Here is a 20,000-nt window from a genome sequence, read left to right as displayed (position 1 = left end):
CAGCAGCAGCAGCAGCAGCAGCAGCAGCAGCAGCAACAGAATAAGAGAAGTAAAATAAAGAACTTTCACACCTGCGGCCATACCACCCTGAAAGCGCCTGATCTCGGAAGCTAAGCAGGGTTGGGCCTGGTTAGTACCTGGATGGGAGACCGCCTGGGAATACCAGGTGTTGTAGGCTTTTAATTTTTTCTCACAGTCCGGGGAGAGCTTTTTGCCATGTGTTTCTTGCTCATCATCAAAGCTTTAAACCCTTATTTGAACCTTCTCACCTTCTCTGTCCTGTCCCAGGGCTTATAATTCTTTCTGTCTGACGACAAGCAGCAGCAGCAGCAGCAGCAGCAGCAGCAGCAGCAGCAGCAGCAGCAACAGAATAAGAGAAGTAAAATAAAGAGCTTTCACACCTGTGGCCATACCACCCTGAAAGCGCCTGATCTTGTCTGATCTCAGAAGCTAAGCAGGGTTGAGCCTGGTTAGTACCTGGATGGGAGACCGCCTGGGAATACCAGGTGTTGTAGGCTTTTAATTTTTTCTCACAGTCCGGGGAGAGCTTTTTGCCATGTGTTTCTTGCTCATCATCAAAGCTTTAAACCCTTATTTGAACCTTCTCACCTTCTCTGTCCTGTCCCAGGGCTTATAATTCTTTCTGTCTGACGACAAGCAGCAGCAGCAGCAACAGAATAAGAGAAGTAAAATAAAACACTTTCACACCTGCGGCCATACCACCCTGAAAGCGCCCGATCTCGTCTGATCTTGGAAGCTAAGCAGGGTTGGGCCTGGTTAGTACCTGGATGGGAGACCGCCTGGGAATACCAGGTGTTGTAGGCTTTTAATTTTTTCTCACAGTCCGGGGAGAGCTTCTTGCCATGTGTTTCTTGCTCATCATCAAAGCTTTAAACCCTTATTTGAACCTTCTCACCTTCTCTGTCCTGTCCCAGGGCTTATAATTCTTTCTGTCTGACGACAAGCAGCAGCAGCAGCAGCAGCAGCAGCAGCAGCAGCAGCAGCAGCAGCAGCAGCAGCAGCAGCAGCAGCAGCAGCAGCAGCAGCAACAGAATAAGAGAAGTAAAATAAAAAACTTTCACACCTGCGGCCATACCTCCCTGAAAGCGCCCGATCTCGTCTGATCTCGGAAGCTAAGCAGGTTTGGGCCTGGTTAGTACCTGGATGAGAGACCACCTGGGAATACCAGGTGTTGTAGGCTTTTAATTTTTTCTCACAGTCCGGGGAGAGCTTTTTGCCATGTGTTTCTTGCTCATCATCAAAGCTTTAAACCCTTATTTGAACCTTCTCACCTTCTCTGTCCTGTCCCAGGGCTTATAATTATTTTTGTCTGACGACAAGCAGCAGCAGCAGCAGCAGCAGCAGCAACAGCAGCAGCAGCAGCAGCAACAGCAGCAGCAGCAGCAACAGCAGCAGCAGCAGCAGCAGCAGCAACAGCAGCAGCAGCAGCAGCAGCAACAGAATAAGAGAAGTAAAATAAAAATCTTTCACACCTGCGGCCATACCACCCTGAAAGCGCCTGATCTCGGAAGCTAAGCAGGGTTGGGCCTGGTTAGTACCTGGATGGGAGACCGCCTGGGAATACCAGGTGTTGTAGGCTTTTAATTTTTTCTCACAGTCCGGGGAGAGCTTTTTGCCATGTGTTTCTTGCTCATCATCAAAGCTTTAAACCCTTATTTGAACCTTCTCACCTTCTCTGTCCTGTCCCAGGGCTTATAATTCTTTCTGTCTGACGACAAGCAGCAGCAGCAGCAGCAGCAGCAGCAGCAGCAGCAGCAGCAGCAGCAGCAGCAGCAGCAACAGAATAAGAGAAGTAAAATAAAAAACTTTCACACCTGCGGCCATACCACCCTGAAAGCGCCCGATCTCGTCTGATCTCGGAAAGTAAGCAGGGTTGGGCCTGGTTAGTACCTGGATGGGAGACCGCCTGGGAATACCAGGTGTTGTAGGTTTTTAATTTTTTCTCACAGTCCGGGGAGAGCTTTTTGCCATGTGTTTCTTGCTCATCATCAAAGCTTTAAACCCTTATTTGAACCTTCTCACCTTCTCTGTCCTGTCCCAGGGCTTATAATTCTTTTTGTCTGACGACAAGCAGCAGCAGCAGCAGCAGCAGCAGCAGCAGCAGCAGCAGCAGCAGCAGCAGCAGCAGCAGCAGCAGCAGCAGCAGCAGCAACAGAATAAGAGAAGTAAAATAAAAAACGTTCACACCTGCGGCCATACCACCCTGAAAGCGCCCGATCTCGTCTGATCTCGGAAGCTAAGCAGGGTTGGGCCTGGTTAGTACCTGGATGGGAGACCGCCTGGGAATACCAGGTGTTGTAGGCTTTTAATTTTTTCTCACAGTCCGGGGAGAGCTTTTTGCCATGTGTTTCTTGCTCATCATCAAAGCTTTAAACCCTTATTTGAACCTTCTCACCTTCTCTGTCCTGTCCCAGGGCTTATAATTCTTTCTGTCTGACGACAAGCAGCAGCAGCAGCAGCAGCAGCAGCAGCAGCAGCAGCAGCAGCAGCAGCAGCAGCAGCAGCAGCAGCAGCAGCAACAGAATAAGAGAAGTAAAATAAAGAAGTTTCACACCTGCAGCCATACCACCCTGAAAGCGCCCGATCTCGTCTGATCTCGGAAGCTAAGCAGGGTTGGGCCTGGTTAGTACCTGGATGGGAGACCGCCTGGGAATACCAGGTGTTGTAGGCTTTTAATTTTTTCTCACAGTCCGGGGAGAGCTTTTTGCCATGTGTTTCTTGCTCATCATCAAAGCTTTAAACCCTTATTTGAACCTTCTCACCTTCTCTGTCCTGTCCCAGGGCTTATAATTCTTTTTGTCTGACGACAAGCAGCAGCAGCAGCAGCAGCAGCAGCAGCAGCAGCAGCAGCAGCAGCAGCAGCAGCAGCAGCAGCAGCAGCAGCAACAGAATAAGAGAAGTAAAATAAAAAACTTTCACACCTTCGGCCATACCACCCTGAAAGCGCCCGATCTCGTCTGATCTTGGAAGCTAAGCAGGGTTGGGCCTGGTTAGTACCTGGATGGGAGACCGCCTGGGAATACCAGGTGTTGTAGGCTTTTAATTTTTTCTCACAGTCCGGGGAGAGCTTTTTGCCATGTGTTTCTTGCTCATCATCAAAGCTTTAAACCCTTATTTGAACCTTCTCACCTTCTCTGTCCTGTCCCAGGGCTTATAATTCTTTCTGTCTGACGACAAGCAGCAGCAGCAGCAGCAGCAGCAGCAGCAGCAGCAGCAGCAGCAGCAACAGAATAAGAGAAGTAAAATAAAGAACTTTCACACCTGTGGCCATACCACCCTGAAAGCGCCAGATCTCGTCTGATCTCGGAAGCTAAGCAGGGTTGGGCCTGGTTAGTACCTGGATGGGAGACCGCCTGGGAATACCAGGTGTTGTAGGCTTTTATTTTTTTCTCACAGTCCGGGGAGAGCTTTTTGCCATGTGTTTCTTGCTCATCATCAAAGCTTTAAACCCTTATTTGAACCTTCTCACCTTCTCTGTCCTGTCCCAGGGCTTATAATTCTTTTTGTCTGACGACAAGCAGCAGCAGCAGCAGCAGCAGCAGCAGCAGCAGCAACAGAATAAGAGAAGTAAAATAAAAAACTTTCACACCTGCGGCCATACCACCCTGAAAGCGCCCGATCTCGTCTGATCTTGGAAGCTAAGCAGGGTTGGGCCTGGTTAGTACCTGGATGGGAGACCGCCTGGGAATACCAGGTGTTGTAGGCTTTTAATTTTTTCTCACAGTCCAGGGAGAGCTTTTTGCCATGTGTTTCTTGCTCATCATCAAAGCTTTAAACCCTTATTTGAACCTTCTCACCTTCTCTGTCCTGTCCCAGGGCTTATAATTCTTTCTGTCTGACGACAAGCAGCAGCAGCAGCAGCAGCAGCAGCAGCAGCAGCAGCAGCAGCAGCAGCAACAGAATAAGAGAAGTAAAATAAAAAACTTTCACACCTGAGGCCATACCACCCTGAAAGCGCCCGATCTCGTCTGATCTTTGAAGCTAAGCAGGGTTGGGCCTGGTTAGTACCTGGATGGGAGACCGCCTGGGAATACCAGGTGTTGTAGGCTTTTAATTTTTTCTCACAGTCCGGGGAGAGCTTTTTGCCATGTGTTTCTTGCTCATCATCAAAGCTTTAAACCCTTATTTGAACCTTCTCACCTTCTCTGTCCTGTCCCAGGGCTTATAATTCTTTTTGTCTGACGACAAGCAGCAGCAGCAGCAGCAGCAGCAGCAGCAGCAACAGAATAAGAGAAGTAAAATAAAAAACTTTCACACCTGCGGCCATACCACCCTGAAAGCGCCCGATCTCGTCTGATCTTGGAAGCTAAGCAGGGTTGGGCCTGGTTAGTACCTGGATGGGAGACCGCCTGGGAGTACCAGGTGTTGTAGGCTTTTAATTTTTTCTCACAGTCCGGGGAGAGCTTTTTGCCATGTGTTTCTTGCTCATCATCAAAGCTTTAAACCCTTATTTGAACCTTCTCACCTTCTCTGTCCTGTCCCAGGGCTTATAATTCTTTCTGTCTGACGACAAGCAGCAGCAGCAGCAGCAGCAGCAACAGAATAAGAGAAGTAAAATAAAGAACTTTCACACCTGTGGCCATACCACCCTGAAAGCGCCAGATCTCGTCTGATCTCGGAAGCTAAGCAGGGTTGGGCCTGGTTAGTACCTGGATGGGAGACCGCCTGGGAATACCAGGTGTTGTAGGCTTTTAATTTTTTCTCACAGTCCGGGGAGAGCTTTTTGCCATGTGTTTCTTGCTCATCATCAAAGCTTTAAACCCTTATTTGAACCTTCTCACCTTCTCTGTCCTGTCCCAGGGCTTATAATTCTTTCTGTCTGACGACAAGCAGCAGCAGCAGCAGCAGCAGCAGCAGCAGCAGCAGCAGCAGCAGCAGCAGCAACAGAATAAGAGAAGTAAAATAAAGAACTTTCACACCTGCGGCCATACCACCCTGAAAGCGCCCGATCTCGTCTGATCTTGGAAGCTAAGCAGGGTTGGGCCTGGTTAGTACCTGGATGGGAGACCGCCTGGGAATTCCAGGTGTTGTAGGCTTTTTCTTTTCTCACAGTCCGGGGAGAGCTTTTTGCCATGTGTTTCTTGCTCATCATCAAAGCTTTAAACCCTTATTTGAACCTTCTCACCTTCTCTGTCCTGTCCCAGGGCTTATAATTCTTTCTGTCTGACGACAAGCAGCAGCAGCAGCAGCAGCAGCAGCAGCAGCAGCAGCAGCAGCAACAGAATAAGAGAAGTAAAATAAAGAACTTTCACACCTGCGGCCATACCACCCTGAAAGCGCCCGATCTCGTCTGATCTCGGAAAGTAAGCAGGGTTGGGCCTTGTTAGTACCTGGATGGGAGACCGCCTGGGAATACCAGGTGTTGTAGGTTTTTAATTTTTTCTCACAGTCCGGGGAGAGCTTTTTGCCATGTGTTTCTTGCTCATCATCAAAGCTTTAAACCCTTATTTGAACCTTCTCACCTTCTCTGTCCTGTCCCAGGGCTTATAATTCTTTTTGTCTGATGACAAGCAGCAGCAGCAGCAGCAGCAGCAGCAGCAGCAGCAGCAGCAGCAGCAGCAGCAGCAGCAACAGAATAAGAGAAGTAAAATAAAGAACTTTCACACCTGCAGCCATACCACCCTGAAAGCGCCCGATCTCGTCTGATCTCGGAAGCTAAGCAGGGTTGGGCCTGGTTAGTACCTGGATGGGAGACCGCCTGGGAATACCAGGTGTTGTAGGCTTTTAATTTTTTCTCACAGTCCGGGGAGAGCTTTTTGCCATGTGTTTCTTGCTCATCATCAAAGCTTTAAACCCTTATTTGAACCTTCTCACCTTCTCTGTCCTGTCCCAGGGCTTATAATTCTTTTTGTCTGACGACAAGCAGCAGCAGCAGCAGCAGCAGCAGCAGCAGCAGCAGCAGCAGCAGCAGCAGCAGCAGCAGCAGCAACAGAATAAGAGAAGTAAAATAAAAAACTTTCACACCTTCGGCCATACCACCCTGAAAGCGCCCAATCTCGTCTGATCTTGGAAGCTAAGCAGGGTTGGGCCTGGTTAGTACCTGGATGGGAGACCGCCTGGGAATACCAGGTGTTGTAGGCTTTTAATTTTTTCTCACAGTCCGGGGAGAGCTTTTTGCCATGTGTTTCTTGCTCATCATCAAAGCTTTAAACCCTTATTTGAACCTTCTCACCTTCTCTGTCCTGTCCCAGGGCTTATAATTCTTTTTGTCTGACGACAAGCAGCAGCAGCAGCAGCAGCAGCAGCAGCAGCAGCAGCAGCAGCAGCAACAGAATAAGAGAAGTAAAATAAAAAACTTTCACACCTGCGGCCATACCACCCTGAAAGCGCCCGATCTCGTCTGATCTTGGAAGCTAAGCAGGGTTGGGCCTGGTTAGTACCTGGATGGGAGACCGCCTGGGAATACCAGGTGTTGTAGGCTTTTAATTTTTTCTCACAGTCCGGGGAGAGCTTTTTGCCATGTGTTTCTTGCTCATCATCAAAGCTTTAAACCCTTATTTGAACCTTCTCACCTTCTCTGTCCTGTCCCAGGGCTTATAATTCTTTCTGTCTGACGACAAGCAGCAGCAGCAGCAACAGAATAAGAGAAGTAAAATAAAACACTTTCACACCTGCGGCCATACCACCCTGAAAGCGCCCGATCTCGTCTGATCTTGGAAGCTAAGCAGGGTTGGGCCTGGTTAGTACCTGGATGGGAGACCGCCTGGGAATACCAGGTGTTGTAGGCTTTTTCTTTTCTCACAGTCCGGGGAGAGCTTTTTGCCATGTGTTTCTTGCTCATCATCAAAGCTTTAAACCCTTATTTGAACCTTCTCACCTTCTCTGTCCTGTCCCAGGGCTTATAATTCTTTCTGTCTGACGACAAGCAGCAGCAGCAGCAGCAGCAGCAGCAGCAGCAGCAGCAGCAGCAGCAGCAGCAGCAGCAGCAGCAGCAGCAGCAGCAGCAGCAGCAACAGAATAAGAGAAGTAAAATAAAACACTTTCACACCTGCGGCCATACCACCCTGAAAGCGCCTGATCTCGGAAGCTAAGCAGGGTTGGGCCTGGTTAGTACCTCGATGGGAGACCGCCTGGGAATACCAGGTGTTGTAGGCTTTTAATTTTTTCTCACAGTCCGGGGAGAGCTTTTTGCCATGTGTTTCTTGCTCATCATCAAAGCTTTAAACCCTTATTTGAACCTTCTCACCTTCTCTGTCCTGTCCCAGGGCTTATAATTCTTTCTGTCTGACGACAAGCAGCAGCAGCAGCAGCAGCAGCAGCAGCAGCAGCAGCAGCAGCAGCAGCAGCAACAGAATAAGAGAAGTAAAATAAAGAACTTTCACACCTGCGGCCATACCACCCTGAAAGCGCCCGATCTCGTCTGATCTCGGAAAGTAAGCAGGGTTGGGCCTGTTTAGTACCTGGATGGGAGACCGCCTGGGAATACCAGGTGTTGTAGGTTTTTAATTTTTTCTCACAGTCCGGGGAGAGCTTTTTGCCATGTGTTTCTTGCTCATCATCAAAGCTTTAAACCCTTATTTGAACCTTCTCACCTTCTCTGTCCTGTCCCAGGGCTTATAATTCTTTCTGTCTGACGACAAGCAGCAGCAGCAGCAGCAGCAGCAGCAGCAGCAGCAGCAGCAGCAGCAGCAGCAGCAGCAGCAGCAGCAGCAACAGAATAAGAGAAGTAAAATAAAAAACTTTCACACCTGCGGCCATACCACCCTGAAAGCGCCCGATCTCGTCTGATCTCGGAAAGTAAGCAGGGTTGGGCCTGGTTAGTACCTGGATGGGAGACCGCCTGGGAATACCAGGTGTTGTAGGTTTTTAATTTTTTCTCACAGTCCGGGGAGAGCTTTTTGCCATGTGTTTCTTGCTCATCATCAAAGCTTTAAACCCTTATTTGAACCTTCTCACCTTCTCTGTCCTGTCCCAGGGCTTATAATTCTTTTTGTCTGACGACAAGCAGCAGCAGCAGCAGCAGCAGCAGCAGCAGCAGCAGCAGCAGCAGCAGCAGCAGCAGCAGCAACAGAATAAGAGAAGTAAAATAAAAAACGTTCACACCTGCGGCCATACCACCCTGAAAGCGCCCGATCTTGTCTGATCTTGGAAGCTAAGCAGGGTTGGGCCTGGTTAGTACCTGGATGGGAGACCGCCTGGGAATACCAGGTGTTGTAGGCTTTTAATTTTTTCTCACAGTCCGGGGAGAGCTTTTTGCCATGTGTTTCTTGCTCATCATCAAAGCTTTAAACCCTTATTTGAACCTTCTCACCTTCTCTGTCCTGTCCCAGGGCTTATAATTCTTTCTGTCTGACGACAAGCAGCAGCAGCAGCAGCAGCAGCAGCAGCAGCAGCAGCAGCAGCAGCAACAGAATAAGAGAAGTAAAATAAAGAACTTTCACACCTGCAGCCATACCACCCTGAAAGCGCCCGATCTCGTCTGATCTCGGAAGCTAAGCAGGGTTAGGCCTGGTTAGTACCTGGATGGGAGACCGCCTGGGAATACCAGGTGTTGTAGGCTTTTAATTTTTTCTCACAGTCCGGGGAGAGCTTTTTGCCATGTGTTTCTTGCTCATCATCAAAGCTTTAAACCCTTATTTGAACCTTCTCACCTTCTCTGTCCTGTCCCAGGGCTTATAATTCTTTTTGTCTGACGACAAGCAGCAGCAGCAGCAGCAGCAGCAGCAGCAGCAGCAGCAGCAGCAGCAGCAGCAGCAGCAACAGAATAAGAGAAGTAAAATAAAAAACTTTCACACCTGCGGCCATACCACCCTGAAAGCGCCCGATCTCGTCTGATCTTGGAAGCTAAGCAGGGTTGGGCCTGGTTAGTACCTGGATGGGAGACCGCCTGGGAATACCAGGTGTTGTAGGCTTTTAATTTTTTCTCACAGTCCGGGGAGTGCTTTTTGCCATGTGTTTCTTGCTCATCATCAAAGCTTTAAACCCTTATTTGAACCTTCTCACCTTCTCTGTCCTGTCCCAGGGCTTATAATTCTTTCTGTCTGATGACAAGCAGCAGCAGCAGCAGCAGCAGCAGCAGCAGCAGCAGCAGCAGCAGCAGCAGCAGCAGCAGCAACAGAATAAGAGAAGTAAAATAAAGAACTTTCACACCTGTGGCCATACCACCCTGAAAGCGCCAGATCTCGTCTGATCTCGGAAGCTAAGCAAGGTTGGGCCTGGTTAGTACCTGGATGGGAGACCGCCTGGGAATACCAGGTGTTGTAGGCTTTTAATTTTTTCTCACAGTCCGGGGAGAGCTTTTTGCCATGTGTTTCTTGCTCATCATCAAAGCTTTAAACCCTTATTTGAACCTTCTCACCTTCTCTGTCCTGTCCCAGGGCTTATAATTCTTTTTGTCTGACGACAAGCAGCAGCAGCAGCAGCAGCAGCAGCAGCAGCAGCAGCAGCAGCAGCAACAGAATAAGAGAAGTAAAATAAAAAACTTTCACACCTGCGGCCATACCACCCTGAAAGCGCCCGATCTCGTCTGATATTGGAAGCTAAGCATGGTTGGGCCTGGTTAGTACCTGGATGGGAGACCGCCTGGGAATACCAGGTGTTGTAGGCTTTTAATTTTTTCTCACAGTCCGGGGAGAGCTTTTTGCCATGTGTTTCTTGCTCATCATCAAAGCTTTAAACCCTTATTTGAACCTTCTCACCTTCTCTGTCCTGTCCCAGGGCTTATAATTCTTTCTGTCTGACGACAAGCAGCAGCAGCAGCAGCAGCAGCAGCAGCAGCAGCAGCAACAGAATAAGAGAAGTAAAATAAAGAACTTTCACACCTGCGTCTATACCACCCTGAAAGCGCCCGATCTCGTCTGATCTCGGAAGCTAAGCAGGGTTGGGCCTGGTTAGTACCTGGATGGGAGACCGCCTGGGAATTCCAGGTGTTGTAGGCTTTTTCTTTTCTCACAGTCCGGGGAGAGCTTTTTGCCATGTGTTTCTTGCTCATCATCAAAGCTTTAAACCCTTATTTGAACCTTCTCACCTTCTCTGTCCTGTCCCAGGGCTTATAATTCTTTCTGTCTGACGACAAGCAGCAGCAGCAGCAGCAGCAGCAGCAGCAGCAGCAGCAGCAACAGAATAAGAGAAGTAAAATAAAGAACTTTCACACCTGCGGCCATACCACCCTGAAAGCGCCCGATCTCGTCTGATCTCGGAAAGTAAGCAGGGTTGGGCCTTGTTAGTACCTGGATGGGAGACCGCCTGGGAATACCAGGTGTTGTAGGTTTTTAATTTTTTCTCACAGTCCGGGGAGAGCTTTTTGCCATGTGTTTCTTGCTCATCATCAAAGCTTTAAACCCTTATTTGAACCTTCTCACCTTCTCTGTCCTGTCCCAGGGCTTATAATTCTTTTTGTCTGATGACAAGCAGCAGCAGCAGCAGCAGCAGCAGCAGCAGCAGCAGCAGCAACAGAATAAGAGAAGTAAAATAAAGAACTTTCACACCTGCAGCCATACCACCCTGAAAGCGCCCGATCTCGTCTGATCTCGGAAGCTAAGCAGGGTTGGGCCTGGTTAGTACCTGGATGGGAGACCGCCTGGGAATACCAGGTGTTGTAGGCTTTTAATTTTTTCTCACAGTCCGGGGAGAGCTTTTTGCCATGTGTTTCTTGCTCATCATCAAAGCTTTAAACCCTTATTTGAACCTTCTCACCTTCTCTGTCCTGTCCCAGGGCTTATAATTCTTTTTGTCTGACGACAAGCAGCAGCAGCAGCAGCAGCAGCAGCAGCAGCAGCAGCAGCAGCAGCAGCAGCAGCAGCAGCAGCAGCAGCAGCAGCAACAGAATAAGAGAAGTAAAATAAAAAACTTTCACACCTGCGGCCATACCACCCTGAAAGCGCCCGATCTCGTCTGATCTTGGAAGCTAAGCAGGGTTGGGCCTGGTTAGTACCTGGATGGGAGACCGCCTGGGAATACCAGGTGTTGTAGGCTTTTAATTTTTTCTCACAGTCCGGGGAGAGCTTTTTGCCATGTGTTTCTTGCTCATCATCAAAGCTTTAAACCCTTATTTGAACCTTCTCACCTTCTCTGTCCTGTCCCAGGGCTTATAATTCTTTCTGTCTGACGACAAGCAGCAGCAGCAGCAACAGAATAAGAGAAGTAAAATAAAACACTTTCACACCTGCGGCCATACCACCCTGAAAGCGCCCGATCTCGTCTGATCTTGGAAGCTAAGCAGGGTTGGGCCTGGTTAGTACCTGGATGGGAGACCGCCTGGGAATACCAGGTGTTGTAGGCTTTTTCTTTTCTCACAGTCCGGGGAGAGCTTTTTGCCATGTGTTTCTTGCTCATCATCAAAGCTTTAAACCCTTATTTGAACCTTCTCACCTTCTCTGTCCTGTCCCAGGGCTTATAATTCTTTCTGTCTGACGACAAGCAGCAGCAGCAGCAGCAGCAGCAGCAGCAGCAGCAGCAGCAGCAGCAGCAGCAACAGAATAAGAGAAGTAAAATAAAGAACTTTCACACCTGTGGCCATACCACCCTGAAAGCGCCAGATCTCGTCTGATCTCGGAAGCTAAGCAGGGTTGGGCCTGGTTAGTACCTGGATGGGAGACCGCCTGGGAATACCAGGTGTTGTAGGCTTTTATTTTTTTCTCACAGTCCGGGGAGAGCTTTTTGCCATGTGTTTCTTGCTCATCATCAAAGCTTTAAACCCTTATTTGAACCTTCTCACCTTCTCTGTCCTGTCCCAGGGCTTATAATTCTTTTTGTCTGACGACAAGCAGCAGCAGCAGCAGCAGCAGCAGCAGCAGCAGCAGCAGCAGCAGCAACAGAATAAGAGAAGTAAAATAAAAAACTTTCACACCTGCGGCCATACCACCCTGAAAGCGCCCGATCTCGTCTGATCTTGGAAGCTAAGCAGGGTTGGGCCTGGTTAGTACCTGGATGGGAGACCGCCTGGGAATACCAGGTGTTGTAGGCTTTTAATTTTTTCTCACAGTCCGGGGAGAGCTTTTTGCCATGTGTTTCTTGCTCATCATCAAAGCTTTAAACCCTTATTTGAACCTTCTCACCTTCTCTGTCCTGTCCCAGGGCTTATAATTCTTTCTGTCTGACGACAAGCAGCAGCAGCAGCAGCAGCAGCAGCAGCAGCAGCAGCAACAGAATAAGAGAAGTAAAATAAAAAACTTTCACACCTGAGGCCATACCACCCTGAAAGCGCCCGATCTCGTCTGATCTTTGAAGCTAAGCAGGGTTGGGCCTGGTTAGTACCTGGATGGGAGACCGCCTGGGAATACCAGGTGTTGTAGGCTTTTAATTTTTTCTCACAGTCCGGGGAGAGCTTTTTGCCATGTGTTTCTTGCTCATCATCAAAGCTTTAAACCCTTATTTGAACCTTCTCACCTTCTCTGTCCTGTCCCAGGGCTTATAATTCTTTTTGTCTGACGACAAGCAGCAGCAGCAGCAGCAGCAGCAGCAGCAGCAGCAGCAACAGAATAAGAGAAGTAAAATAAAAAACTTTCACACCTGCGGCCATACCACCCTGAAAGCGCCCGATCTCGTCTGATCTTGGAAGCTAAGCAGGGTTGGGCCTGGTTAGTACCTGGATGGGAGACCGCCTGGGAGTACCAGGTGTTGTAGGATTTTAATTTTTTCTCACAGTCCGGGGAGAGCTTTTTGCCATGTGTTTCTTGCTCATCATCAAAGCTTTAAACCCTTATTTGAACCTTCTCACCTTCTCTGTCCTGTCCCAGGGCTTATAATTCTTTCTGTCTGACGACAAGCAGCAGCAGCAGCAGCAGCAGCAGCAGCAGCAGCAGCAGCAGCAGCAACAGAATAAGAGAAGTAAAATAAAGAACTTTCACACCTGCGGCCATACCACCCTGAAAGCGCCAGATCTCGTCTGATCTCGGAAGCTAAGCAGGGTTGGGCCTGGTTAGTACCTGGATGGGAGACCGCCTGGGAATACCAGGTGTTGTAGGCTTTTAATTTTTTCTCACAGTCCGGGGAGAGCTTTTTGCCATGTGTTTCTTGCTCATCATCAAAGCTTTAAACCCTTATTTGAACCTTCTCACCTTCTCTGTCCTGTCCCAGGGCTTATAATTCTTTCTGTCTGACGACAAGCAGCAGCAGCAGCAGCAGCAGCAGCAGCAGCAGCAGCAGCAGCAGCAGCAGCAGCAGCAGCAGCAGCAGCAGCAGCAGCAGCAGCAGCAGCAGCAGCAGCAGCAGCAGCAACAGAATAAGAGAAGTAAAATAAAGAACTTTCACATCTGCGGCCATACCACCCTGAAAGCGCCTGATCTCGGAAGCTAAGCAGGGTTGGGCCTGGTTAGTACCTGGATGGGAGACCGCCTGGGAATTCCAGGTGTTGTAGGCTTTTTCTTTTCTCACAGTCCGGGGAGAGCTTTTTGCCATGTGTTTCTTGCTCATCATCAAAGCTTTAAACCCTTATTTGAACCTTCTCACCTTCTCTGTCCTGTCCCAGGGCTTATAATTCTTTCTGTCTGACGACAAGCAGCAGCAGCAGCAGCAGCAGCAGCAGCAGCAGCAGCAGCAGCAGCAGCAGCAGCAGCAGCAGCAGCAGCAGCAGCAGCAGCAGCAGCAGCAGCAGCAGCAGCAGCAGCAGCAGCAGCAGCAGCAGCAGCAGAATAAGAGAAGTAAAATAAAAATCTTTCACACCTGCGGCCATACCACCCTGAAAGCGCCTGATCTCGGAAGCTAAGCAGGGTTGGGCCTGGTTAGTACCTGGATGGGAGACCGCCTGGGAATACCAGGTGTTGTAGGCTTTTAATTTTTTCTCACAGTCCGGGGAGAGCTTTTTGCCATGTTTTTCTTGCTCATCATCAAAGCTTTAAACCCTTATTTGAACCTTCTCACCTTCTCTGTCCTGTCCCAGGGCTTATAATTCTTTCTGTCTGACGACAAGCAGCAGCAGCAGCAACAGAATAAGAGAAGTAAAATAAAACACTTTCACACCTGTGGCCATACCACCCTTAAAGCGCCCGATCTCGTCTTATCTCGGAAGCTAAGCAGCGTTGGGCCTTGTTAGTACCTGGATGGGAGACCGCCTGGGAATACCAGGTGTTGTAGGCTTTTTCTTTTCTCACAGTCCGGGGAGAGCTTTTTGCCATGTGTTTCTTGCTCATCATCAAAGCTTTAAACCCTTATTTGAACCTTCTCACCTTCTCTGTCCTGTCCCAGGGCTTATAATTCTTTCTGTCTGACGACAAGCAGCAGCAGCAGCAGCAGCAGCAGCAGCAGCAGCAGCAGCAGCAGCAGCAGCAACAGCAGCAGCAGCAACAGAATAAGAGAAGTAAAATAAAGAACTTTCACACCTGCGGCCATACCACCCTGAAAGCGCCTGATCTCGGAAAGTAAGCAGGGTTGGGCCTGGTTAGTACCTGGATGGGAGACCGCCTGGGAATACCAGGTGTTGTAGGTTTTTAATTTTTTCTCACAGTCCGGGGAGAGCTTTTTGCCATGTGTTTCTTGCTCATCATCAAAGCTTTAAACCCTTATTTGAACCTTCTCACCTTCTCTGTCCTGTCCCAGGGCTTATAATTCTTTTTGTCTGACGACAAGCAGCAGCAGCAGCAGCAGCAGCAGCAGCAGCAGCAGCAGCAACAGAATAAGAGAAGTAAAATAAAAAACTTTCACACCTGCGGCCATACCACCCTGAAAGCGCCCGATCTTGTCTGATCTTGGAAGCTAAGCAGGGTTGGGCCTGGTTAGTACCTGGATGGGAGACCGCCTGGGAATACCAGGTGTTGTAGGCTTTTAATTTTTTCTCACAGTCCGGGGAGAGCTTTTTGCCATGTGTTTCTTGCTCATCATCAAAGCTTTAAACCCTTATTTGAACCTTCTCACCTTCTCTGTCCTGTCCCAGGGCTTATAATTCTTTCTGTCTGACGACAAGCAGCAGCAGCAGCAGCAGCAGCAGCAGCAACAGAATAAGAGAAGTAAAATAAAGAACTTTCACACCTGTGGCCATACCACCCTGAAAGCGCCAGATCTCGTCTGATCTCAGAAGCTAAGCAGGGTTGGGCCTGGTTAGTACCTGGATGGGAGACCGCCTGGGAATACCAGGTGTTGTAGGCTTTTAATTTTTTCTCACAGTCCGGGGAGAGCTTTTTGCCATGTGTTTCTTGCTCATCATCAAAGCTTTAAACCCTTATTTGAACCTTCTCACCTTCTCTGTCCTGTCCCAGGGCTTATAATTCTTTTTGTCTGACGACAAGCAGCAGCAGCAGCAGCAGCAGCAGCAGCAGCAGCAGCAGCAGCAACAGAATAAGAGAAGTAAAATAAAAAACTTTCACACCTGCGGCCATACCACCCTGAAAGCGCCCGATCTCGTCTGATCTCGGAAAGTAAGCAGGGTTGGGCCTGTTTAGTACCTGGATGGGAGACCGCCTGGGAATACCAGGTGTTGTAGGTTTTTAATTTTTTCTCACAGTCCGGGGAGAGCTTTTTGCCATGTGTTTCTTGCTCATCATCAAAGCTTTAAACCCTTATTTGAACCTTCTCACCTTCTCTGTCCTGTCCCAGGGCTTATAATTCTTTTTGTCTGACGACAAGCAGCAGCAGCAGCAGCAGCAGCAGCAGCAGCAGCAGCAGCAGCAGCAGAATAAGAGAAGTAAAATAAAAAACTTTCACACCTGCAGCCATACCACCCTGAAAGCGCCCGATCTTGTCTGATCTTGGAAGCTAAGCAGGGTTGGGCCTGGTTAGTACCTGGATGGGAGACCGCCTGGGAATACCAGGTGTTGTAGGCTTTTAATTTTTTCTCACAGTCCGGGGAGAGCTTTTTGCCATGTGTTTCTTGCTCATCATCAAAGCTTTAAACCCTTATTTGAACCTTCTCACCTTCTCTGTCCTGTCCCAGGGCTTATAATTCTTTCTGTCTGACGACAAGCAGCAGCAGCAGCAGCAGCAGCAGCAGCAGCAGCAGCAGCAGCAGCAGCAGCAGCAGCAGCAGCAGCAGCAGCAGCAGCAGCAGCAGCAGCAGCAACAGAGTAAGAGAAGTAAAATAAAGAACTTTCACACCTGCAGCCATACCACCCTGAAAGCGCCTGATCTCGGAAGCTAAGCAGGGTTGGGCCTGGTTAGTACCTGGATGGGAGACCGCCTGGGAATACCAGGTGTTGTAGGCTTTTAATTTTTTCTCACAGTCCGGGGAGAGCTTTTTGCCATGTGTTTCTTGCTCATCATCAAAGCTTTAAACCCTTATTTGAACCTTCTCACCTTCTCTGTCCTGTCCCAGGGCTTATAATTCTTTTTGTCTGACGACAAGCAGCAGCAGCAGCAGCAGCAGCAGCAGCAGCAGCAGCAGCAGCAGCAACAGAATAAGAGAAGTAAAATAAAAAACTTTCACACCTGCGGCCATACCACCCTGAAAGCGCCCGATCTCGTCTGATCTCGGAAGCTAAGCAGGGTTGGGCCTGGTTAGTACCTGGATGGGAGACCGCCTGGGAATACCAGGTGTTGTAGGCTTTTAATTTTTTCTCACAGTCCGGGGAGAGCTTTTTGCCATGTGTTTCTTGCTCATCATCAAAGCTTTAAACCCTTATTTGAACCTTCTCACCTTCTCTGTCCTGTCCCAGGGCTTATAATTCTTTTTGTCTGACGACAAGCAGCAGCAGCAGCAGCAGCAGCAGCAGCAGCAGCAGCAGCAGCAGCAACAGAATAAGAGAAGTAAAATAAAAAACTTTCACACCTGCGGCCATACCACCCTGAAAGCGCCTGATCTCGTCTGATCTCGGAAGCTAAGCAGGGTTGGGCCTGGTTAGTACCTGGATGGGAGACCGCCTGGGAATACCAGGTGTTGTAGGCTTTTAATTTTTTCTCACAGTCCGGGGAGAGCTTTTTGCCATGTGTTTCTTGCTCATCATCAAAGCTTTAAACCCTTGTTTGAACCTTCTCACCTTCTCTGTCCTGTCCCAGGGCTTATAATTCTTTCTGTCTGACGACAAGCAGCAGCAGCAGCAGCAGCAGCAGCAGCAGCAGCAGCAGCAGCAGCAGCAGCAGCAGCAGCAGCAGCAGCAGCAGCAGCAGCAGCAGCAGCAGCAGCAGCAGCAGCAGCAGCAGCAGCAGCAGCAGCAGCAGAATAAGAGAAGTAAAATAAAGAGCTTTCACACCTGCGGCCATACCACCCTGAAAGCGCCTGATCTCGGAAGCTAAGCAGGGTTGGGCCTGGTTAGTACCTGGATGGGAGACCGCCTGGGAATACCAGGTGTTGTAGGCTTTTTCTTTTCTCACAGTCCGGGGAGAGCTTTTTGCCATGTGTTTCTTGCTCATCATCAAAGCTTTAAACCCTTATTTGAACCTTCTCACCTTCTCTGTCCTGTCCCAGGGCTTATAATTCTTTTTGTCTGACGACAAGCAGCAGCAGCAGCAGCAGCAGCAGCAGCAGCAACAGAATAAGAGAAGTAAAATAAAAAACTTTCACACCTGCGACCATACCACCCTGAAAGCGCCCGATCTCGTCTGATCTCGGAAGCTAAGCAGGGTTGGGCCTGGTTAGTACCTGGATGGGAGACCGCCTGGGAATACCAGGTGTTGTAGGCTTTTAATTTTTTCTCACAGTCCGGGGAGAGCTTTTTGCCATGTGTTTCTTGCTCATCATCAAAGCTTTAAACCCTTATTTGAACCTTCTCACCTTCTCTGTCCTGTCCCAGGGCTTATAATTCTTTTTGTCTGACGACAAGCAGCAGCAGCAGCAGCAGCAGCAGCAGCAGCAGCAGCAGCAGCAGCAGCAGCAGCAGCAGCAGCAGCAGCAGCAGCAGCAGCAGCAGCAGCAGCAGCAACAGAATAAGAAAAGTAAAATAAAGAGCTTTCACACCTGCGGCCATACCACCCTGAAAGCGCCTGATCTCGGAAGCTAAGCAGGGTTGGGCCTGGTTAGTACCTGGATGGGAGACCGCCTGGGAATACCAGGTGTTGTAGGCTTTTAATTTTTTCTCACAGTCCGGGGAGAGCTTTTTGCCATGTGTTTCTTGCTCATCATCAAAGCTTTAAACCCTTATTTGAACCTTCTCACCTTCTCTGTCCTGTCCCAGGGCTTATAATTCTTTCTGTCTGACGACAAGCAGCAGCAGCAGCAACAGAATAAGAGAAGTAAAATAAAACACTTTCACACCTGCGGCCATACCACCCTGAAAGCGCCCGATTTCGTCTGATCTTGGAAGCTAAGCAGGGTTGGGCCTGGTTAGTACCTGGATGGGAGACCGCCTGGGAATACCAGGTGTTGTAGGCTTTTAATTTTTTCTCACAGTCCGGGGAGAGCTTTTTGCCATGTGTTTCTTGCTCATCATCAAAGCTTTAAACCCTTATTTGAACCTTCTCACCTTCTCTGTCCTGTCCCAGGGCTTATAATTCTTTCTGTCTGACGACAAGCAGCAGCAGCAGCAGCAGCAGCAGCAGCAGCAGCAGCAGCAGCAGCAGCAGCAGCAGCAGCAGCAGCAGCAGCAGCAGCAGCAGCAACAGAATAAGAGAAGTAAAATAAAAAACTTTCACACCTGCGGCCATACCACCCTGAAAGCGCCTGATCTCGGAAGCTAAGCAGGGTTGGGCCTGGTTAGTACCTGTATGGGAGACCGCCTGGGAATACCAGGTGTTGTAGGCTTTTAATTTTTTCTCACAGTCCGGGGAGAGCTTTTTGCCATGTGTTTCTTGCTCATCATCAAAGCTTTAAACCCTTATTTGAACCTTCTCACCTTCTCTGTCCTGTCCCAGGGCTTATAATTCTTTTTGTCTGACGACAAGCAGCAGCAGCAGCAGCAGCAGCAGCAGCAGCAGCAACAGAATAAGAGAAGTAAAATAAAAAACTTTCACACCTGCGGCCATACCACCCTGAAAGCGCCCGATCTCGTCTGATCTTGGAAGCTAAGCAGGGTTGGGCCTGGTTAGTACCTGGATGGGAGACCGCCTGGGAATACCAGGTGTTGTAGGCTTTTAATTTTTTCTCACAGTCCGGGGAGAGCTTTTTGCCATGTGTTTCTTGCTCATCATCAAAGCTTTAAACCCTTATTTGAACCTTCTCACCTTCTCGGTCCTGTCCCAGGGCTTATAATTCTTTCTGTCTGACGACAAGCAGCAGCAGCAGCAGCAGCAGCAGCAGCAGCAGCAGCAGCAGCAGCAGCAACAGCAGCAGCAGCAACAGCAGCAGCAGCAACAGCAACAGAATAAGAGAAGTAAAATAAAAAACTTTCACACCTGCGGCCATACCACCCTGAAAGCGCCTGATCTCGGAAGCTAAGCAGGGTTGGGCCTGGTTAGTACCTGGATGGGAGACCGCCTGGGAATACCAGGTGTTGTAGGCTTTTTCTTTTCTCACAGTCCGGGGAGAGCTTTTTGCCATGTGTTTCTTGCTCATCATCAAAGCTTTAAACCCTTATTTGAACCTTCTCACCTTCTCTGTCCTGTCCCAGGGCTTATAATTCTTTCTGTCTGACGACAAGCAGCAGCAGCAGCAGCAGCAGCAGCAGCAGCAGCAGCAGCAGCAGCTGAATAAGAGAAGTAAAATAAAAAACTTTCACACCTGCGGCCATACCACCCTGAAAGCACCCGATCTCGTCTGATCTCGGAAGCTAAGCAGGGTTGGGCCTGGTTAGTACCTGGATGGGAGACCGCCTGGGAATACCAGGTTTTGTAGGCTTTTAATTTTTTCTCACAGTCCGGGGAGAGCTTTTTGCCATGTGTTTCTTGCTCATCATCAAAGCTTTAAACCCTTATTTGAACCTTCTCACCTTCTCTGTCCTGTCCCAGGGCTTATAATTCTTTTTGTCTGACGACAAGCAGCAGCAGCAGCAGCAGCAGCAGCAGCAGCAGCAGCAGCAGCAGCAGCAGCAACAGAATAAGAGAAGTAAAATAAAAAACTTTCACACCTGCGGCCATACCACCCTGAAAGCGCCCGATCTCGTCTGATCTCGGAAGCTAAGCAGGGTTGGGCCTGGTTAGTACCTGGATGGGAGACCGCCTGGGAATACCAGGTGTTGTAGGCTTTTAATTTTTTCTCACAGTCCGGGGAGAGCTTTTTGCCATGTGTTTCTTGCTCATCA

The 20,000-nt window shown here is 49.1% G+C and overlaps 46 non-coding genes and 12 pseudogenes across 46 annotated transcripts; all 58 read left to right on the top strand.

The window, feature by feature from the left end:
* The first annotated feature begins 69 nt into the window (after positions 1-69).
* LOC128487099 (uncharacterized) lies at positions 70-178 on the top strand (annotated as a pseudogene).
* A 221-nt stretch (positions 179-399) lies between these two features.
* LOC128486742 (5S ribosomal RNA) lies at positions 400-518 on the top strand. Its single transcript, XR_008353024.1, has one exon. It is a non-coding gene; the product is annotated as a 5S ribosomal RNA (ribosomal RNA).
* A 188-nt stretch (positions 519-706) lies between these two features.
* Positions 707-825, top strand: LOC128485249 (5S ribosomal RNA). The gene has a single exon (XR_008351594.1). It is a non-coding gene; the product is annotated as a 5S ribosomal RNA (ribosomal RNA).
* A 257-nt stretch (positions 826-1,082) lies between these two features.
* Positions 1,083-1,201, top strand: LOC128486716 (5S ribosomal RNA). The gene has a single exon (XR_008353000.1). It is a non-coding gene; the product is annotated as a 5S ribosomal RNA (ribosomal RNA).
* Positions 1,202-1,491: 290 nt separating this feature from the next.
* On the top strand, positions 1,492-1,600 carry LOC128487098 (uncharacterized; annotated as a pseudogene).
* A 233-nt stretch (positions 1,601-1,833) lies between these two features.
* Positions 1,834-1,952, top strand: LOC128485729 (5S ribosomal RNA). The gene has a single exon (XR_008352057.1). It is a non-coding gene; the product is annotated as a 5S ribosomal RNA (ribosomal RNA).
* A 254-nt stretch (positions 1,953-2,206) lies between these two features.
* LOC128485338 (5S ribosomal RNA) lies at positions 2,207-2,325 on the top strand. The gene has a single exon (XR_008351679.1). It is a non-coding gene; the product is annotated as a 5S ribosomal RNA (ribosomal RNA).
* A 248-nt stretch (positions 2,326-2,573) lies between these two features.
* Positions 2,574-2,692, top strand: LOC128488441 (5S ribosomal RNA). The gene has a single exon (XR_008353854.1). It is a non-coding gene; the product is annotated as a 5S ribosomal RNA (ribosomal RNA).
* A 248-nt stretch (positions 2,693-2,940) lies between these two features.
* On the top strand, positions 2,941-3,059 carry LOC128485792 (5S ribosomal RNA). The gene has a single exon (XR_008352120.1). It is a non-coding gene; the product is annotated as a 5S ribosomal RNA (ribosomal RNA).
* A 221-nt stretch (positions 3,060-3,280) lies between these two features.
* Positions 3,281-3,399, top strand: LOC128486030 (5S ribosomal RNA). The gene has a single exon (XR_008352350.1). It is a non-coding gene; the product is annotated as a 5S ribosomal RNA (ribosomal RNA).
* Positions 3,400-3,608: 209 nt separating this feature from the next.
* On the top strand, positions 3,609-3,727 carry LOC128485248 (5S ribosomal RNA). Its single transcript, XR_008351593.1, has one exon. It is a non-coding gene; the product is annotated as a 5S ribosomal RNA (ribosomal RNA).
* A 224-nt stretch (positions 3,728-3,951) lies between these two features.
* LOC128486878 (5S ribosomal RNA) lies at positions 3,952-4,070 on the top strand. Its single transcript, XR_008353151.1, has one exon. It is a non-coding gene; the product is annotated as a 5S ribosomal RNA (ribosomal RNA).
* A 206-nt stretch (positions 4,071-4,276) lies between these two features.
* On the top strand, positions 4,277-4,395 carry LOC128485824 (5S ribosomal RNA). The gene has a single exon (XR_008352151.1). It is a non-coding gene; the product is annotated as a 5S ribosomal RNA (ribosomal RNA).
* Positions 4,396-4,592: 197 nt separating this feature from the next.
* LOC128486028 (5S ribosomal RNA) lies at positions 4,593-4,711 on the top strand. Its single transcript, XR_008352348.1, has one exon. It is a non-coding gene; the product is annotated as a 5S ribosomal RNA (ribosomal RNA).
* A 227-nt stretch (positions 4,712-4,938) lies between these two features.
* LOC128485576 (5S ribosomal RNA) lies at positions 4,939-5,057 on the top strand. The gene has a single exon (XR_008351907.1). It is a non-coding gene; the product is annotated as a 5S ribosomal RNA (ribosomal RNA).
* A 216-nt stretch (positions 5,058-5,273) lies between these two features.
* On the top strand, positions 5,274-5,392 carry LOC128486682 (5S ribosomal RNA). Its single transcript, XR_008352967.1, has one exon. It is a non-coding gene; the product is annotated as a 5S ribosomal RNA (ribosomal RNA).
* A 233-nt stretch (positions 5,393-5,625) lies between these two features.
* Positions 5,626-5,744, top strand: LOC128488440 (5S ribosomal RNA). Its single transcript, XR_008353853.1, has one exon. It is a non-coding gene; the product is annotated as a 5S ribosomal RNA (ribosomal RNA).
* Positions 5,745-5,983: 239 nt separating this feature from the next.
* LOC128485532 (5S ribosomal RNA) lies at positions 5,984-6,102 on the top strand. Its single transcript, XR_008351863.1, has one exon. It is a non-coding gene; the product is annotated as a 5S ribosomal RNA (ribosomal RNA).
* Positions 6,103-6,323: 221 nt separating this feature from the next.
* On the top strand, positions 6,324-6,442 carry LOC128485247 (5S ribosomal RNA). Its single transcript, XR_008351592.1, has one exon. It is a non-coding gene; the product is annotated as a 5S ribosomal RNA (ribosomal RNA).
* Positions 6,443-6,630: 188 nt separating this feature from the next.
* Positions 6,631-6,749, top strand: LOC128485246 (5S ribosomal RNA). Its single transcript, XR_008351591.1, has one exon. It is a non-coding gene; the product is annotated as a 5S ribosomal RNA (ribosomal RNA).
* Positions 6,750-7,007: 258 nt separating this feature from the next.
* On the top strand, positions 7,008-7,116 carry LOC128487380 (uncharacterized; annotated as a pseudogene).
* A 227-nt stretch (positions 7,117-7,343) lies between these two features.
* On the top strand, positions 7,344-7,462 carry LOC128486291 (5S ribosomal RNA). The gene has a single exon (XR_008352596.1). It is a non-coding gene; the product is annotated as a 5S ribosomal RNA (ribosomal RNA).
* A 245-nt stretch (positions 7,463-7,707) lies between these two features.
* Positions 7,708-7,826, top strand: LOC128485728 (5S ribosomal RNA). The gene has a single exon (XR_008352056.1). It is a non-coding gene; the product is annotated as a 5S ribosomal RNA (ribosomal RNA).
* Positions 7,827-8,062: 236 nt separating this feature from the next.
* Positions 8,063-8,181, top strand: LOC128486357 (5S ribosomal RNA). Its single transcript, XR_008352658.1, has one exon. It is a non-coding gene; the product is annotated as a 5S ribosomal RNA (ribosomal RNA).
* A 221-nt stretch (positions 8,182-8,402) lies between these two features.
* On the top strand, positions 8,403-8,521 carry LOC128485798 (5S ribosomal RNA). The gene has a single exon (XR_008352126.1). It is a non-coding gene; the product is annotated as a 5S ribosomal RNA (ribosomal RNA).
* A 233-nt stretch (positions 8,522-8,754) lies between these two features.
* LOC128485244 (5S ribosomal RNA) lies at positions 8,755-8,873 on the top strand. Its single transcript, XR_008351589.1, has one exon. It is a non-coding gene; the product is annotated as a 5S ribosomal RNA (ribosomal RNA).
* A 236-nt stretch (positions 8,874-9,109) lies between these two features.
* On the top strand, positions 9,110-9,228 carry LOC128486628 (5S ribosomal RNA). The gene has a single exon (XR_008352915.1). It is a non-coding gene; the product is annotated as a 5S ribosomal RNA (ribosomal RNA).
* A 221-nt stretch (positions 9,229-9,449) lies between these two features.
* Positions 9,450-9,568, top strand: LOC128486789 (5S ribosomal RNA). The gene has a single exon (XR_008353068.1). It is a non-coding gene; the product is annotated as a 5S ribosomal RNA (ribosomal RNA).
* Positions 9,569-9,780: 212 nt separating this feature from the next.
* Positions 9,781-9,899, top strand: LOC128485096 (5S ribosomal RNA). The gene has a single exon (XR_008351448.1). It is a non-coding gene; the product is annotated as a 5S ribosomal RNA (ribosomal RNA).
* A 213-nt stretch (positions 9,900-10,112) lies between these two features.
* Positions 10,113-10,231, top strand: LOC128486681 (5S ribosomal RNA). The gene has a single exon (XR_008352966.1). It is a non-coding gene; the product is annotated as a 5S ribosomal RNA (ribosomal RNA).
* Positions 10,232-10,446: 215 nt separating this feature from the next.
* Positions 10,447-10,565, top strand: LOC128488439 (5S ribosomal RNA). The gene has a single exon (XR_008353852.1). It is a non-coding gene; the product is annotated as a 5S ribosomal RNA (ribosomal RNA).
* Positions 10,566-10,816: 251 nt separating this feature from the next.
* Positions 10,817-10,935, top strand: LOC128485243 (5S ribosomal RNA). The gene has a single exon (XR_008351588.1). It is a non-coding gene; the product is annotated as a 5S ribosomal RNA (ribosomal RNA).
* A 188-nt stretch (positions 10,936-11,123) lies between these two features.
* Positions 11,124-11,242, top strand: LOC128485241 (5S ribosomal RNA). Its single transcript, XR_008351587.1, has one exon. It is a non-coding gene; the product is annotated as a 5S ribosomal RNA (ribosomal RNA).
* Positions 11,243-11,467: 225 nt separating this feature from the next.
* LOC128486027 (5S ribosomal RNA) lies at positions 11,468-11,586 on the top strand. The gene has a single exon (XR_008352347.1). It is a non-coding gene; the product is annotated as a 5S ribosomal RNA (ribosomal RNA).
* Positions 11,587-11,807: 221 nt separating this feature from the next.
* LOC128485240 (5S ribosomal RNA) lies at positions 11,808-11,926 on the top strand. The gene has a single exon (XR_008351586.1). It is a non-coding gene; the product is annotated as a 5S ribosomal RNA (ribosomal RNA).
* Positions 11,927-12,138: 212 nt separating this feature from the next.
* On the top strand, positions 12,139-12,257 carry LOC128486877 (5S ribosomal RNA). The gene has a single exon (XR_008353150.1). It is a non-coding gene; the product is annotated as a 5S ribosomal RNA (ribosomal RNA).
* A 212-nt stretch (positions 12,258-12,469) lies between these two features.
* On the top strand, positions 12,470-12,588 carry LOC128485915 (5S ribosomal RNA). Its single transcript, XR_008352241.1, has one exon. It is a non-coding gene; the product is annotated as a 5S ribosomal RNA (ribosomal RNA).
* A 221-nt stretch (positions 12,589-12,809) lies between these two features.
* LOC128485681 (5S ribosomal RNA) lies at positions 12,810-12,928 on the top strand. Its single transcript, XR_008352009.1, has one exon. It is a non-coding gene; the product is annotated as a 5S ribosomal RNA (ribosomal RNA).
* A 284-nt stretch (positions 12,929-13,212) lies between these two features.
* Positions 13,213-13,321, top strand: LOC128487420 (uncharacterized; annotated as a pseudogene).
* Positions 13,322-13,621: 300 nt separating this feature from the next.
* Positions 13,622-13,730, top strand: LOC128487097 (uncharacterized; annotated as a pseudogene).
* A 188-nt stretch (positions 13,731-13,918) lies between these two features.
* Positions 13,919-14,037, top strand: LOC128487465 (uncharacterized; annotated as a pseudogene).
* Positions 14,038-14,277: 240 nt separating this feature from the next.
* On the top strand, positions 14,278-14,386 carry LOC128487606 (uncharacterized; annotated as a pseudogene).
* Positions 14,387-14,601: 215 nt separating this feature from the next.
* Positions 14,602-14,720, top strand: LOC128486356 (5S ribosomal RNA). Its single transcript, XR_008352657.1, has one exon. It is a non-coding gene; the product is annotated as a 5S ribosomal RNA (ribosomal RNA).
* Positions 14,721-14,923: 203 nt separating this feature from the next.
* LOC128486105 (5S ribosomal RNA) lies at positions 14,924-15,042 on the top strand. Its single transcript, XR_008352421.1, has one exon. It is a non-coding gene; the product is annotated as a 5S ribosomal RNA (ribosomal RNA).
* Positions 15,043-15,260: 218 nt separating this feature from the next.
* Positions 15,261-15,379, top strand: LOC128486290 (5S ribosomal RNA). The gene has a single exon (XR_008352595.1). It is a non-coding gene; the product is annotated as a 5S ribosomal RNA (ribosomal RNA).
* Positions 15,380-15,597: 218 nt separating this feature from the next.
* Positions 15,598-15,716, top strand: LOC128486421 (5S ribosomal RNA). Its single transcript, XR_008352719.1, has one exon. It is a non-coding gene; the product is annotated as a 5S ribosomal RNA (ribosomal RNA).
* A 269-nt stretch (positions 15,717-15,985) lies between these two features.
* On the top strand, positions 15,986-16,094 carry LOC128487350 (uncharacterized; annotated as a pseudogene).
* A 221-nt stretch (positions 16,095-16,315) lies between these two features.
* LOC128485327 (5S ribosomal RNA) lies at positions 16,316-16,434 on the top strand. The gene has a single exon (XR_008351668.1). It is a non-coding gene; the product is annotated as a 5S ribosomal RNA (ribosomal RNA).
* A 221-nt stretch (positions 16,435-16,655) lies between these two features.
* LOC128484981 (5S ribosomal RNA) lies at positions 16,656-16,774 on the top strand. Its single transcript, XR_008351339.1, has one exon. It is a non-coding gene; the product is annotated as a 5S ribosomal RNA (ribosomal RNA).
* Positions 16,775-17,076: 302 nt separating this feature from the next.
* LOC128487095 (uncharacterized) lies at positions 17,077-17,185 on the top strand (annotated as a pseudogene).
* Positions 17,186-17,389: 204 nt separating this feature from the next.
* On the top strand, positions 17,390-17,508 carry LOC128485826 (5S ribosomal RNA). Its single transcript, XR_008352153.1, has one exon. It is a non-coding gene; the product is annotated as a 5S ribosomal RNA (ribosomal RNA).
* Positions 17,509-17,780: 272 nt separating this feature from the next.
* On the top strand, positions 17,781-17,889 carry LOC128487094 (uncharacterized; annotated as a pseudogene).
* A 188-nt stretch (positions 17,890-18,077) lies between these two features.
* On the top strand, positions 18,078-18,196 carry LOC128486168 (5S ribosomal RNA). The gene has a single exon (XR_008352481.1). It is a non-coding gene; the product is annotated as a 5S ribosomal RNA (ribosomal RNA).
* Positions 18,197-18,456: 260 nt separating this feature from the next.
* On the top strand, positions 18,457-18,565 carry LOC128487462 (uncharacterized; annotated as a pseudogene).
* A 209-nt stretch (positions 18,566-18,774) lies between these two features.
* On the top strand, positions 18,775-18,893 carry LOC128485239 (5S ribosomal RNA). Its single transcript, XR_008351585.1, has one exon. It is a non-coding gene; the product is annotated as a 5S ribosomal RNA (ribosomal RNA).
* A 260-nt stretch (positions 18,894-19,153) lies between these two features.
* On the top strand, positions 19,154-19,262 carry LOC128487093 (uncharacterized; annotated as a pseudogene).
* Positions 19,263-19,478: 216 nt separating this feature from the next.
* Positions 19,479-19,597, top strand: LOC128485108 (5S ribosomal RNA). Its single transcript, XR_008351460.1, has one exon. It is a non-coding gene; the product is annotated as a 5S ribosomal RNA (ribosomal RNA).
* Positions 19,598-19,824: 227 nt separating this feature from the next.
* LOC128485315 (5S ribosomal RNA) lies at positions 19,825-19,943 on the top strand. Its single transcript, XR_008351657.1, has one exon. It is a non-coding gene; the product is annotated as a 5S ribosomal RNA (ribosomal RNA).
* Positions 19,944-20,000: the final 57 nt, after the last annotated feature.

The sequence above is a fragment of the Spea bombifrons genome, chromosome 3 (assembly GCF_027358695.1).
Source record: "Spea bombifrons isolate aSpeBom1 chromosome 3, aSpeBom1.2.pri, whole genome shotgun sequence".
NCBI lineage: Eukaryota > Metazoa > Chordata > Amphibia > Anura > Pelobatidae > Spea > Spea bombifrons.
This window is presented reverse-complemented; position numbering and strand designations above follow the sequence as displayed.